This window comes from Suncus etruscus, chromosome 4 (genome assembly GCF_024139225.1).
Source record: "Suncus etruscus isolate mSunEtr1 chromosome 4, mSunEtr1.pri.cur, whole genome shotgun sequence".
In the NCBI taxonomy this organism is placed as follows: Eukaryota; Metazoa; Chordata; class Mammalia; order Eulipotyphla; family Soricidae; genus Suncus; species Suncus etruscus.
Genome location: NC_064851.1, coordinates 51,445,906 through 51,461,441, shown reverse-complemented (window position 1 = coordinate 51,461,441; position 15,536 = coordinate 51,445,906). Strand labels below are relative to the sequence as shown.

The 15,536-nt window shown below is 39.4% G+C and overlaps 2 non-coding genes across 2 annotated transcripts; one reads left to right on the top strand and one right to left on the bottom strand.

The window, feature by feature from the left end:
- Positions 1 to 4,377: 4,377 nt before the first annotated feature.
- LOC126008108 (U1 spliceosomal RNA) lies at positions 4,378 to 4,538 on the bottom strand. The gene has a single exon (XR_007495509.1). It is a non-coding gene; the product is annotated as a U1 spliceosomal RNA (small nuclear RNA).
- An 8,842-nt stretch (positions 4,539 to 13,380) lies between these two features.
- Positions 13,381 to 13,513, top strand: LOC126007819 (small nucleolar RNA SNORA51). Its single transcript, XR_007495300.1, has one exon. It is a non-coding gene; the product is annotated as a small nucleolar RNA SNORA51 (small nucleolar RNA).
- Positions 13,514 to 15,536: the final 2,023 nt, after the last annotated feature.

The following is a 15,536-nucleotide window of genomic DNA, read 5'->3' as shown; positions in this document are numbered from 1 at the left end:
TTTTTGGTTTTTGGGTCACACCCGGCATTGCTCAGGGGTTACTCCTGGCTGTCTGCTCAGAAATAGCTCCTGGCAGGCATGGGGGACTATATGGGACACCGGGATTCGAACCAACCACCTTTGGTCCTGGATCGGCTGCTTGCAAGGCAAACACCGCTGTGCTATCTCTCCGGGCCCTATAGGCAATGTTTTAAAGAAAGAGAGAGACACACACAGAGGTAGACAGAGAGAATAAAATTTTCTATCATAGAGGCAGGGGAATGGGCAGGAGGGCAACTGAAGACATTGGTAGCAGGAAATGTATACTAATGAAGAGAAGGGTATTGGATTTATTTTGACTGAAACTATATTCTGAACATCTTTTGTAACTCTATCTCATGGAATTTCAATTTTAATTAAAAATTTTTTAATTCTAATTAAAAATTTAGGCCAGGGACTAGAGATAGGTTACTTGCTTTTGTATGCCCAACCTGGGTTTGCTTTCAGACCCCACTTTTATGGTCTTCAAAGCACTGCTAGGAGTGATTCATGTACACTGATCCAGGAATAATTAATTGGGTGTGGCATCCAAATTTTCATTTACCCCCAAAATGTTTGGGCCAGATATATGACTCAGTTATAAAGTACGTGCCTTACATGTGTGTAAGGCATCTGAGTTTGATTTTAACATAACATGTATAAGGTATACCTTCCCTCAACTTCTTGTTTTCTTAAACTCTTTTGAGATGTTAATCCCACCTGTGTGCTGAGACCCACCCACAAGGGCAGGCTATTTTGAACAACAGAATAAAAGAGTGCCCGAGGTGGGGAGGGGGGGAGGCAAGGGAGCAGCAGCAAGGGAGATAGACAGAGCTCCTGAGAGAAAGACAAAAGTTAGGCAGACATGATGGGGTGGCTCATGGCAGAGAAAGCTATGAGGGAATAAAGTGAGCTGACTGCTTGTGAGTTATTTTTCTGCCTTTATTCTGCATCATCAGACCTGTCCACCTGAGAGGTTAGAAACACAGTGCCTCACCCAACACATGGACTTTATACTTTAAATTTTATATTTCAATCAACAAACATGGTCGTTGGTCACCACTGGAAATAGTGACCTCCAAAACATTACTGAGCATAACCACTACAAAAATTAACCAGTGAAGTATATTAAAATTATGCTATATTAAAGTTTTAGGGAAGTTGTTAGCACACTATAAAACTTGGAAACATCATACATGTCCTACAAGGCAGTCACACTCAAGTCATTATAGTCCTTTAAGTTCTCCTTGGGTGTCTTCTGCTGCTGATATGCCAAGCTGACACTTGTAATGCATATTAAAAACTTGTTGAATAACAAGCTATATCTAAACTAGTGACTCCAGAATTGTAATGAGCATTTTATTTATTTATTTATTTATTTATTTATTTATTTATTTATTTATTTATTTTTTGGTTTTTGGGCCACACCCGGCATTGCTCAGGGGTTACTCCTGGCTGTCTGCTCAGAAATAGCAGAAATAGGCACGGGGGACCATATGGGACACCAGGATTCAAATCAACCATCTTTGGTCCTGGATTGGCTGCTTGCAAGGCAAATGCTGCTGTGCTATCTCTCTGGGCCCCTGTAATGAGCATTTATAATTTAACAGTTTCTACAGTCTGGAATTCAGAAGTGTGGTCCTGAATTTAGCTATGTGGTCCAGTTCAGGGGTCTCTCATACAATTGCAATTAAGATGTTTGAGTCATTAGGAGGCTTGATTAGGAGTGGAGGAACCACTTAAACTATGACTCATTCCTATAAATCTTGGCAGGAGATCTTGCATTCTTGCCCATTTGATCCTTTACATAGCCCTCCTTTGGTGTCCTCAAGCTATGACCGCTGACTTTCCTCAAGTGAATGATCCAAGTAAGAGAGTAAGGAAGAAACCATAATGCTCTTGATGGCCTATTCTTGGATGTAGCCCACACAGTTTCTTCCACCACATTTTATTAACTTCACTTAAGAAATGAGTCACTAATTCCATCCAAACTCATGACTGGTGTAATTAATTCCGTCTCTAAGAAGGAAGTGTATCCAAAAATGCCTGGCTATATTTTTAAAAATTTATTTACTTTATTTAAAGAACATGAATCAAGTAGTTGACATAGTTGACTATAATAATTTGTTTCCAGATAAATGAGAGCAAAGTTATTAAAAAACAATGGAAAATATCCAAGCCAAAGTCAACAACAATAAAATAAAGAGGCCCAAATTTTAACAATCTAAACTTAAAATGGGCCTGTTATATTGACAAGCTGGGGGGCAGGAAGTGGTGATATGGGATATACTCTGGGAACACTGGTGAAGGGAGGTTGACACTGGTAATGGGAATGGCCTTAATTTATTGTATGTCCAAAACCCAACTATGAAGAATTTTGTAATCTACAATGGTTTCATTAAAATAAAATTTCAAAAAAGAATAGAAAAAAATAAGAAAAAGAAAAAAGAAAATTACAAAGAAGTACAGTGCAAGCGAATTTTTGAAAATTATTGTATCTCCATAAGGTCATTAAGATATTATGAGAAGGTTTAGTAAGCTTTTGTTGCTAGATGACCATTCTGACCATTCTGTCATTTTATATGTTTTGCAACATTAAGTGACCTCAGCTACACATTGGCGTCTAAATTGGTGTGTTCCTTTAGGAATGACAGCACCAAATGAAGTTGCCTAGGAATTAAAAGCAGTATTACTAATACTGCAGCTTCTGTGGGGCATGTTTTAGTTAGGTCTCTGAGAAATAGGAGAATGCCAGTGGGGAGGGTGCCCATACTCACTCCAAAAAAAAGTCCAGGTGATATCAGCCTAAATACTGGTATATCTGAAGTTAGGTCAAATTGGTGTGTCTGCAGAGAATCATAGAGGAGTGGTGAAGTGGAGCCATAGGCAAAATGATTATTTTGGGTGATGGGCGCAGTAGGTCTGGCTTCAGTGGGGCAGGGGCTTGACTTGCCCTCTTCTCCCAAGATGGCCAGCTTTGAGCTGCATGGCCAGTGTACCCATGATTTTTCATGGATTTGTTTATATCTATTTTGAGAAAAGAGCAAGTCTATGGAACTGGCTCAGTGCACATATGGCCCATTGCCATATTTTATTTTATCTTTTGGGGGGCCACACCCAGCAGTGCTCAGGGGTTTCTCCTGGCTCTGCACTCAGAAATTGCTCCTGGCAGGCTTGGGGAACCATATGGGATGCTGGAAATCAAACTTAGGTTCATCCTGTGTTGGTCACGTGCAAGGCATGCTATCTCTCCAGCCCCATCCATTGCCATATTTTAAAGCTATCACATTCTGCCAACTCAGTCTAGAGTCATCTGGGAGAACTGTTCTTAATTTTTCTCTACAAAGTTTGACAGTATTTTTTCTCCATTTTTATAGTATTTCATTTCTATTCCTAGTAGCTCTAGTTTTGTTTCCTATAATCAATTTATTTACACATTTATTTCAGAAGACTGGAATCTTCTTCAAAACCAAAACAGAAATTCTATTTATTTATTTTTTAAATTTAATTTCCCATTTCTTCTCTTTTGCTGTCATTGTGATGACCAGGAGTTGCACGCATGCTTGGTGCTGGTGCTTGCTGAAGGTTGTGCATCTTTAGTTGTGTTTCTAGTATACATTTTGGTTGTAGTGTATACTTTAGTTGTGATGCTTGTACATACCTAACTGTAGTGTGTCAGAGATCACACACTGCAAGAGTATCAACAGGGTTACAGGCAGGAGAGTTATCATGACCACACAGTGTTTATAGTGTCACCAAATATAGACCTTGTGGCCTTATGGCAGCAAGGCATCTAAATGTTTTCATGATGGAGCCATCCTTAATCTCTCCATATTTCCACCATCTTATTATATATGTATATATGTATGTAAATATATACATCTATATAATTTTGTTTGTGTTTTGATTTGGGTCCATACCCAATGCTGCTCAGGAATTACTCCTGGTGGTGCTTGGAGGATCATTGGGTTGTTGGGGATTGAATCCAGGTCAGCATGTGCAAGACAAACATCTTACCCATTGTACTAACACTCTGTTCCCTATATTTTAAATATATAATATTATATACTATTATAATTAATATATATTATTATATGTCCATATCTTTTTTTGGGGGGGGGCACATCCATTGACGCACAGGGTTTACTCCTGGCTTGGGGGACCATATGGGATGCCTGGGATTGAACCCAGGTTCATTCTGGGCCAGCCACTTGCAAAGCAAATGCCATATCATTTTGCTATTGCTCTGGTCCCTCAGCATATTTTTCAAAAGCCCATAGTTTTTTCTTGCTTCTCTTTTTTTCTTTTGTTTTCTCTCTATATTATATATAGACATATATTCGTTTCTTTTTTTTTTTTTAGAGGAGAGTGCGGATGCAGTCCCCCACTACCTTAAATCATGCAGTTGAGTTCCCACCTTTGGGAAATCGCAGAGGTCCGCACATCAGAGTGCAATTGAAAAGCCTCACCCTGGGAAAACGATCTTTGTGATCTTGATATTTTCCCTGGCAGGTAAGTTTTAGTCATATATTCTTTTTTTTTTTTTTTTTCTTGGGCCACACCCGGCAGTGCTCAGGGGTTACTCCTGGCTGTCTGCTCAGAAATAGCTCCTGGCAGGCACGGGGGACCGGGATTCAAACCAACCACCTTTGGTCCTGGATTGGCTGCTTGCAAGGCAAACGCCGCTGTGCTATCTCTCGGGGCCCACTCATATATTCTTAACTAGATGATAAACTCTCTAAATAAGACTACCTTACTTCTCTCTCTTTAAAAACTTCCTTTAGGACTAAACATATCTCTTGCATTGATAATACAATTTTTTTCCAAAGGTCTTTACTGGTTGTTCTGCTGAAGGTAGGGCAAGTAAAGTTTCCAGCCTCCCTCATCCCTGCCAGTGTGGTAAGAGAGGAGGTAACTTCTTCAGAGGTCCTTTTCACATCATGCATGGTTTGTAAATGTCTTTACTGCTGGCTCTGCCTGGGTTGACGAGGGCCAGCAGTCCCCTGCCTTCCTCCTAAGTGTGGTGGTGGGTAAAGGATGCAGTCACTACTCCCATGGGGCATAGTTAAGCAGCTTCTTGATAAGGTCCACGTGGGCCAGCAGCATGTGGTGGCATCAGTAATGCTTCAGCACCCAGGGATTTAGGGCACCTTGTTTGGTGTATTAACTAGGTCTGCAGCATCCTAGATAGGCCTCACACTTGTTGCTGATGACTTTGCCACACTTACAGCAGTTCATAGGGATAATAATGACGGTGGCAGCAGCTTTCTATATGATATCCTGTGATATATAAAAAATATATTTTATTGAAACCATTGTGATTTACAAAGTTGCTCATAGTTGTGTTTTAGACATACAATGTTTCAGGGCCAACCCCACCACCAGTGTCGACTTTCTTCTACCAGTATTCCCAGAGGGTATCCCATAGCAATGTCCTTTGCCCCCCAGCTTGCCAGTATAATAAGCTCATTTAAAGTTTAGATCGTTAGACTTTGGATATCTTGATTCCATTGTTGTTGACTTTAAAATAAAAATAACTTCTTTTTTTAAGCACAATGGTTACAAAAATGTTCTTAGTTGTGTTTCAGTCATTATATAAGTTTTTATAGAATGAAATAAAAGCAGGCAGGCTTTGCAAAATTCAAAACTCCAGCTTCTTTGGTAATGTGAAAACTTACAATAAACCCCAGCTTCATGTAAACACTAATAAAGAAAAATGATCTTAGTTCATTATGCACAAAGCATTGAAAAACAGGGGTCCTCTGTTTTGCTCCCTTACTATTTGGCTGCATCAAGATTCAACACAGTGATGGTACTTTTAGATATCAGAGGAAAGAAAATTTGTTTGGATTTTCCTTTTCAGAATGAGAAGCCATATTCTTACCTTAATTACAAAGTATCATCCTATCCCTTGTCTGGGCTTATTATTTATATACTTATTTATTTTTCTTACTAATGTTTATTTTTTTTCTTACTAATGCGATTTTTATTGCTATTATTTGGTAACGAATAATCGCTAATACTGAGATATTTGAAGGTCGGCCACGGGCCACAAAATGTTGAACGGAGGGCCACAAATGGCCCGCGGGCTGAGAGTTTAAGACCCCTGTCATAGGGTGTGTTTATATATCTAAGTAATTTTTAAAATGTCAGCTAAAATATCTCTCAAATAATATTTATGCTACATCCCTTTATTTCCTGAATGCCTCATGGACAGGCAAGCAAGGTATCAGGGCCCTAATGCCAGTGAGTACATGTCAATTTTTCAAGCATCCTTTCTTACAGGTACTACTTTTTTTTTTTTTTTTTCAATGTTCTCTCTGCAAGTACAGACTACTTTGAAAAAGTTCCTATAATAGCAGACAGTTTTTAAGAAACCCTTACTTTGGCAGTGCCTTTATAAACTTGGTGCCTTCCTAGGTCTCAGGATTTGTTAACACGGGGAATGTAAATTTAACATGGGGTATGTAAGTGAAAGCAAGTTTTTTCACTATATTCCACCACTGCCTTCTGACCTTGAGGGTTTCTTGTGATAGATCTGCTATAAAATTTTTTTTTTTTTTTGTTTTTGGGCCACACCCGGCAGTGCTCAGGGGTCACTCCTGGCTGTCTGCTCAGAAATAGCTCCTGGCAGGCACGGGGGAACATATGGGACACCAGGATTCAAACCAACCACCTTAGGTCCTGGATCGGCTGCTTGCAAGGAAAATGCTGCTGTGCTATCTCTCCGGGCCCTGATCTGCTATAAAGTTTAAGGATGCACCTTTGGATGTAATTTTTGTTTTTGATCTTGCTGCTTTCAGTATTCTATCCCAATCTGTTGAATTTGTCATTGTGACTAGAATGTGTCTTAGGGGTGTTTTTTGTTGGGTCTCTTGTAGCTGGTACTTTTTGGGCTTGCAGGATTTGGTTGCATGTACTCTTTAGCTCTAGGAGTTTCTCTGCAATGATGTACTGACTGTTGATTCTTCTTGAGAATTTTCTTCCTAAGTCTCTGATTATTATAACAGGGAAGTGGGAAGAGAATGAAAAGGAGCTGTTAAAGGGGAGGATGAAGCCAGGTTGATGGTACAATTGGTGTGCACCAAGGAAGAGAGAAAGCAATTTTATTATTTATTTATTTTTAATTTTGATTTTATTAAAACCATTTTACAAAATCCTTCATAGTTGGGTTTCAGACATACAGTGAATCAGAGCCAATACCACCACGAGTGTCAACCTCCCTCTACCAATGCTCTTGAGAGCATCCCATACCACCCATCCTGCCCCCAGCCTGCCAGTATAACAAGTCCATTTTAAGTTTAGATTGTTAAAGTTTGGGTCTTTTGATTTTATTGTTATTGCTTTTGGCTTGGATAATTAGCCCTATGATTTTTTTGTTTGTTTGTTTTGGGGGGCCACACCTGGTGATGCTCAGGGGTTACTCCTGGCTATACGCTCAGAAATTGCCCCTGGCTTGGGGGACCATATGGGATGCCAGGATTGAAACACGGTCCGTCCTAGGCTAGGGCACGCAAGGCAGACGCCTTATGCCGTGAGCTACCGCTCCAGCTCCAATTGGTCCCTGACCCTCATCCTTTCATAACTGTGTTTCTTCTATTCTACTCAGTTTCTTTTCTTCTCTTTGCTATGCTCTGGGGCCAAGGGTTTCAAGACAACTATCATTTAGACCATTGCATTTCTTCATTTAGTTATTCTATATATTACAAATAAGTGACATCATTCTGTAGTTATTTTTATTCTTCTGCCTTACTTCATTTAATATTTTCCAGTTCCAGTCATGTAGCTATAAATTGAAATTGCATGATTACATCATTTCTTACAGGTGTGTAACATTCCATTGTGTATATATATACCTACCACATTCATGATCCACTCACCTATTATTGGAAATCTAGGTTGATTTCAAATCTTAGCTATTGTACTAAGTGCTGCAATGTATAGTGGTGTGCATACATTCTTTTGGATGAATGTTTTTTCTGTTTTGAGGATAGATACCCAAAAATGGGATTGCTGGGTTGTATAGCAGCTCAACTTTGAATTTACTGAGAATCCTTCATACTGTTTTTCACAAGTGATGCACCAGGTAGTATTCCCACCAACAGTGTTGTTCACAGTATTTTATTTATTTATTTATTTTGGTTTTTGGGCCACACCCATTTGACGCTCAGGGGTTACTCCTGGCTATGCACTCAGAAATCGCCCCTGGCTTGGGGGGACCATATGGGACACTGGAGGAATCGAACCGCGGTCTGTCCTATGCTAGCGCTTGCAAGGCAGACACCTTACCTCTAGCGCCACCTTCCCGGCCCCTGTTCACAGTATTTTTGATAAATGGTATATGGTGCAAGATGATATCTTATTGTTGTTTAGATTTGGATTGGATTTTCCTAATGATAAATGTTGATGAGCCTTTTTTTCATGTGCCTGTTGGTCTAAAGAAGCATTTTATTTATCTTTTATTATAATAAATTCTTCAGTTATGCACCATGATTACAAATTTATTTGTAGTTGGGTTTTAATAATAAAAAGTACACCTTCCTTCACCAGTGCAACATTTTTAACACCAATACTACCAATCTTTCTCCTCCCCCACCTCCTGATGCAGGCATTCTATTTCTCTCATTCAGTATCATTGTCATGTTAGTTGTCAGTGTAGTTATTTTTCTAACGTAACTCACCACTCTTCGTGATAAGCTTCATATCATGGGTTGTTCTTTCCAGCTCTCATCTCTATTGTCTCTGGGTATTATTAACATACTGTATTTTATTTTTATGAAATCCCACAAATGAATGAAACTATCCTGTATCTATCTCTCTCCCTCTGACTCATTTCACTCAGCATAATTGTTTCTGGGGCTGGAGTGGTGGTGCAAGCCATAAGGCATCTGCCTTGTGCGTGCTAGCCTAGCATGGACCTCTGTTCGATCCCCCGGCATCCCATATGATCCCCCAAGCCAGGTGTGATTTCTGAGTGCATTACCAGGAGTGACCCTTGAGCATCACTGGGTGTGGCCCCAAAACAAAACAAACAAAAAAGCATAATAGTGTCCATGTCCATCTATGTATAGCAAAATTTCATGACTTTATTTTCCCTGATGGCTGCATAGTATTCCATTGTGTATATGTACCACAGTTTATTTAGCCACTCATTTGTTATTGGGCATTTGGGTTGTTTCTAGATTTTGTCTGTTATAAATAGTACTACAATAAACATAGGCACAAAGAAGGTATATTTGTACTGTGTTTTTTTTTTTTTTTTTTTTTGTTCCTAGGGTAAATTCCTATGAGTGGTATAGCTGGATCATATGGGAGCGCAATCTCCAGTAATTTGAGGAATCTTCATATTGTTTTCTATAAAGGCTGGGATTAGATGGCATTCCCACCAGCAATGAAAGAGTTTCTTTCTCCCTACATCCCTGCCAGCATGATTGCTCTTGTTCTTTGTGATGTATGCCAGTCTCTGTGGCATGAGAAGGTACTTCATTGTTGTTTTGATTTGCATGCCCCTGATGATAGAAATGTGGAGCATTTTTTCATGTGTCTTTTGGCCATCTGTATTTCTTGAGGAAATTTCTCTCATTTCTTCTCACCATTTTTAGATGGGGTAGTTTTTTTCTTGTTAAATTCTGCCAGTACTTGTACATATTAGATATCAGCCACTTATCTGATGGGTATTAGGTGAAAAGTTTTTCCCATTATGTGGGTGACCTTTGTACTTTAGTTGCTGTTTTCTTTGAAGGGCACAAGATTCTCATTTGTTGATCTCTGTTTCCACTTGTTTTGACAGTGGTGTTTCCTCCTTGGAGGTGCCTTAAGTCTCAATGTCATGGAGTGTTTTACCTACATCGTCTATATACCTTATGCTTCCAGGTCTGATATCAAGGTTTTAAATCCATTTGTATTTAACCTTTGTGCATGGTGTTAGCTAGAGGCCAGAGTTCACTTTTTTTGCATGGAGCTGACTAGTTGTCTCAGTACCATTTGTTGAAGAGGCTTTTCTTCCTCCATTTTGTGTTTCTTGTCTCTTTGTAGATTAATTGATTTTAATCCTGACAAACATTCTCTGAATACTCGTTTATTTAATTGATCTGAATGTCTGTCTTTATTCCAATACCATGCTCTTTTAATGACTATTGTTTGTAATTCAATTTAAAATTGGAAGTTGTCGGTATCTTCTCCCACAACTTCTTGTTTATCCTACCTGAATGATCAGAACTTCCCACACCTGGAATGGGTGGGTAGAAGAGTCTGCCTTGGGGAAGAATGGGGATAAAACGGGTAGTTAGAGTCAGCAAAGGAAGTCAGTCAGCAAGGAAGTTTGGAGAGCAGCTCAAAGGGAGTTGGAAGCAGAGAGAGATAGAGAAGGAGCAGAGAAGTGACCGGTTGGAAAAGCCTTAGCATAGACACCATGTAAGGAAATATATATGGTGGTCAGTACTGTGAAATAAAGCTCACTGACTCCTGGAACTTTATGTGGTCTCACCATCCCCCTACCAACACACATGAACTGTCTCAATATATTAAAATAAAAAATGGCACTTGAACATGGACAAAGGACCTGAGAACCTGAGAAGACCTCAATGACGGTGAATGCTTTGGCCTTATGGTGGCTTGTCACAGTTTTCTTAAGCTGCACTGAGAATGGAGAGCTCAAATCACACGTGGCATTTGTTCTGAGCATGGCGAAGGCTCCTTCAGGTGGGACATACACTAGAAATGAAGCAGGGAGGGGGAGACCTGAAAACTTGGAGCTCCCCACTCAAAGGCCTAGGCATCTGACCTTTCTCCTACCAGAGGTGCCTTTTCTGAGGACTACAGCCTCCTAAATTGCAAATAGAGGTCACAGATTGGAAAAAACCTGAAACGAAATCTTGGAAAGGGACTGGTAGCAAGCAGAAGAGTGGATTATCCCCAACCCAGATTCCAGCCCAGACAACCTTGGCAGCCTAATGGAGAAGGTGAAGATGGAGAAGATGGAGGATCCAAGACCAGTTGAAAAGCAACAAAGAATAATTTGATTTCAGAACTTTCTGCACCTGGGTTACCTCTCAAAAATTAACTTTCTCCTAGCTAATTGCTTGACCCTATTTTCATTGGTCACGATTTTGCTGGTTAAATTGTGTTTTATCTGTATGTATCTTATTGTTTTATTTCTAGTCCCCACTGCAAACAGGTAATTTTGTATCTAACTTTAGTAATTTAATATTTGTTTGCATAATTCTGGAGAAATGCATGCTAGAATTTTGTTCTCAGCTATCCTAGTAAATGTCTCCCAATTGCTATGATGTTATATTGTGTATCTTATGTACCAGCTTATTTTAAAACTGTATTATCTACAGAAATGTTTTTCTGATTTTGTTTAGAGAAGCATATGAAAAAGAAACTCGGATGTTTTAGACTTATCAATAGTGCTTGTGTAATAATATAAAAAAGGTGGAGAATGTGCATATCTCCTTCCCCAACTTTTTGTTTATCCCACCTGAATAATCATAACCACCCACACTTGGAATGGGTGGGTAGAGGAGTCTGCCTGGGGGGAGAAAGGAGATATGAAAGATAGAGTCAGTAAAGGAAGTCAGTCAGCAAGGAAGCCTGGAGAGCAGCTGAAAGGGAGACAAAAGGAGAGAGAGAGAGAGCCAGAGAAGGAGCAGAGAAGGACCAGAGAAGTGGCTGATTGGAAAAGTCTTAGCATAGAAGCCATGTGAGGAAATGTACATGGTGGTTAGGAGCATGAAATAAAAGCTGGCTGACTTCTGGAACTTCATCTGACTGCTTTGTCAATTTCTCCACCATCATCCTGCAACCTTCAGAACTGCCAGGCCATAGGGGCTGCAGGAGCCGGGGTGGGCTGAGAAAGGCTTCACCGTCTACTGTTTTTAAACAAAAACTTCCTTAAAAAAAGTTGGAGGGCCCGGAGAGATAGCACAGCGGCCGTGTTTGCCTTGCAAGCAGCCTATCCAGGACCAAAGGTGATTGGTTCAAATCCCGGTGTCCCATATGGTCCCCCGTGCCTGCCAGGAGCTATTTCTGAGCAGACAGTCAGGAGTAACCCCTGAGCACCGCCGGGTGTGGCCCAAAAACCAAAAAAAAAAAAAAAAAAAAAAAAGGTTGGATTGGCCATATTGATATCAGACAACACCAATTTTAGACTTAAAAAATCTATAAGGGGGACAAAGATGGATATTTTATTTTATATATATATTTTGGTTTTGGGGTCACACCTGGCAGCACTCAGGGGTCACTCCTGGCTCTATGTTCAGAAATTTCTCCTGGCAGGCTCGGGGGACCATATAGGATGCTGGGATTCGAACCACCGACCCTCTGCATGAAAGGCAAACACCTTACCTCCATGCTATCTCTCCGGCCCCCAAAGATGGAAATTTTATAAAATCAAAATATATGTATAACTGGAAGAAATCATACTCCTAAACATTATGAGGGACCAGAAAAATATTTAAGTCAATTGTTGAAGCTATGAAAGAAGATATCAATAGCAATACAATAATAGTGGGAGACCTCTACACCACTCTGTCACCCCTTGATAAGTTAACCAGTCTGAAACCTAAGAAAAATATACTAGCTCTAAAAAATAATGGAAGAAAGTGGGCAGGTATATTTAATATATACACACATATATCTATATATATCTCCACACTTCTGACAGGCTCAGGGGATGATATGGGATGCCAGGGGTTGAACCAGGGTTGGTCCAGGATTTGCCACATGAAAGGCAAATAAATGCCCTACCATTGAGATATCATTCCAGCCACAACTATTTTAATGTCTATTAAAAATATATTCCCTGAGTTTCTTTAACCATTCATCTATTGAGGGGCATCTAGGCTGTTTCCAGAGTCTGGCTATTGTAAATAATGCTGCTATGAATATATGTCCCTCAATAGATGAATGGTTAAAGAAACTATGGTACATATACACAATAGAATATTATGCAGCCATCAGAAGAGATGAAATTTTCCTATACATGAATGTACCAGTATATGAAATCTATTATGCTGAGTGAAATAAGTCAGAGGGAGAGAGATAAACACAGAATGGGTCCCTCATCTATGGGTTTTGAGAAAAATGAAAAACATTTGTGTAATGATTCTCAGAGACAAAATAGAGGAGGTCTGGAGGGTCCAGCTCCCGACATGAAGCTCACCACAGGGATCGTTTAGTGCAGTCACAGAAATAATTACACTGAAAACTATCATAACAAAATCAGACTAAATGAGGGAAGTAGAAAGCCTGTCTAGAATACAGGCTGGTATGGGTTGGGGAGGAAGGACACTTGGGATATTGGTCATGGGAATGTTGCTCTGGTGAAGGATATATATTAAAAAATCAAAAAAATGAAAAGGCCTCCCAATTCTTACCACAGGCTGTGTTCTTTACACTGACTGTATAGAAAGAGTAGGTATAGTAAATGCACCCCATATACACCTCAACACAGGCCCTTTGCCTGGTATGTATTGTGAATTGGGGGACAAAACAATATATTCCCTGAGCCCTATAGTTCCTTTTTAACAGGAAACATATTTTAAATCATTAATAACATTTTTCTTATTTTAATATTTTGGCTTTGGGTAACACCCAGTGGTGCTCAGGGATTACTCCTGGCTCTACTCACAGGTGTAATTTCTAGCAGTGCTTAGGGGTCCATACGGAATGCCTGGAATCAAACCTAGGTTGGCTACTTGCAAAGCAAATGCTTCACCTGCTGCACCAGTGTTTTGATTTTTCATCACTTGTTTGCATATGAGGGAGATTACTCAAAGAAATGGAGCACATGCTTTGCATGCAGAAACTCTGGGTTCAATCCCTGGCACTGAGTATATCTGAGAACTGCAGTGTGTTCACCCCCCAAAAGAAAACAAATCGAAAAGATTCTTGAACTTCTTGGACATAGATGAGTGTACTGTTTCAATTAAACTTATTTTTCTCAATGTCAGATTTCTTTGAAGCATAAAATATCACTTAAACTTGTGTAAGTATTCATAAATAAGAGTAAAATTTAATTAAAATGCCAAGGAAAAGTAAAGAAAAAGATGTGCTATGATTTAGAAAAAAAAGTAACATTAGAAGATCCTTGTATCTTCATTTGAGATTCTCAGAAGAGTTGGTTTGATTTTTCTACCACAGAACACTTCAGAGATACAATTGATCTTGAAACAAAAATGTTAACAGATTATACTCAGCTCTTCTTTTTGATGCTACAGTGAACTTGGATATTTTAATCAGATGTTAGGAGATAAAAATAGGTAAGTGAGAACATTCTGCTTCTTTTCAAAATTGGCTTCTCACACTTCTCCTCATCTCACACTGCCATTCCAGCATTCAATAAGTTTATTGAAAAGTCCAGCACACTCCAGGTTCAGACATAAGACTTCCTTTGTGAAAATGTGTGACCTGAGAAAATGAAAAAGATCCATTTAAAATTTTTTTTATATTATTAATTATGAGAACAAAGATGTAAAGAAAGAGGACAAGGTAAAGTTACAGTGGAAGGACAATCACCCATAACATAATTCTCAGAAGAAGTCCCCTTGCTGATATCTTAACTTTGAACTTTCAGCCAAAGAACATTAAGACAAACAAAATAGAATCCATGTACAATTTGTCCCTCAAATCTCCATATTTAACACAATATAATATTTCTTAACAGCACACAAGGCAATCTAAAGCCATAAAACTTACATAACTCCTTAAACATTAGAGGCATAGTATTTTTTACATTTCCCTGTATATGCATATTAGCTTAATTTAACCTCAAATTTTAAGTGGGTTTTTTTTTTTAAGGATTAGAGTCAAAGGAGCACAGTAAAAACGGTGTCAGAGTGGCAATTGTTGTTTGCATAGGCCCACCAAAATATGAGAGGCATGGAAAGGAATAACCTTGGCCTAAATACAAAGAGACCAGACCCCTGAAGTTTCCTGGCATAAGACCAACTCTAGGCTCCAGGCAAGCTAGATCGTCCAATCCAAGACATTGTCCATAGTGCCAACACACTTTTCATACAGTCTCTGTTGTTGGTATCATGTTTCTGTATTAAATATCCTGGAATATGCATATCCTACATAGAAGTCAGGATGTGGAGCGTCCTCTCGTTTCACCTCACCATTAAAGGGCAATGCAGGAAGCCCTGTCCTGTAAGCAGGTCGTTGTTGTTAAGTCTTCTCGGTGTTAAGGGAAGTCTCTTTTGAGCAGGTCGATGTCTGAGCAATGGTAGGGTCTTCTGTGGTAGAGGATTGCTTCCAGGTGATGTTATAGACAAACCTGGATGTTTCGTGGATGTCTTCTCTAGATCAGGGGTGAATGAAGAATGCCCATTCTTCTGAGGCCTGTGCCAGGTCATTATGTCAATGTTCAGGGTGTAAGATCCCTTTGCACTACAAGATTTGTGTATTTCAATCTCTATTAGATAGGAAAAAGATCCATTTTTACTAGGACAAATGAGGCAGTGATTAGAGGGAGGGTTTTTTTGTTTGTTTGTTTGTTTTGTTTTTGGGTTACA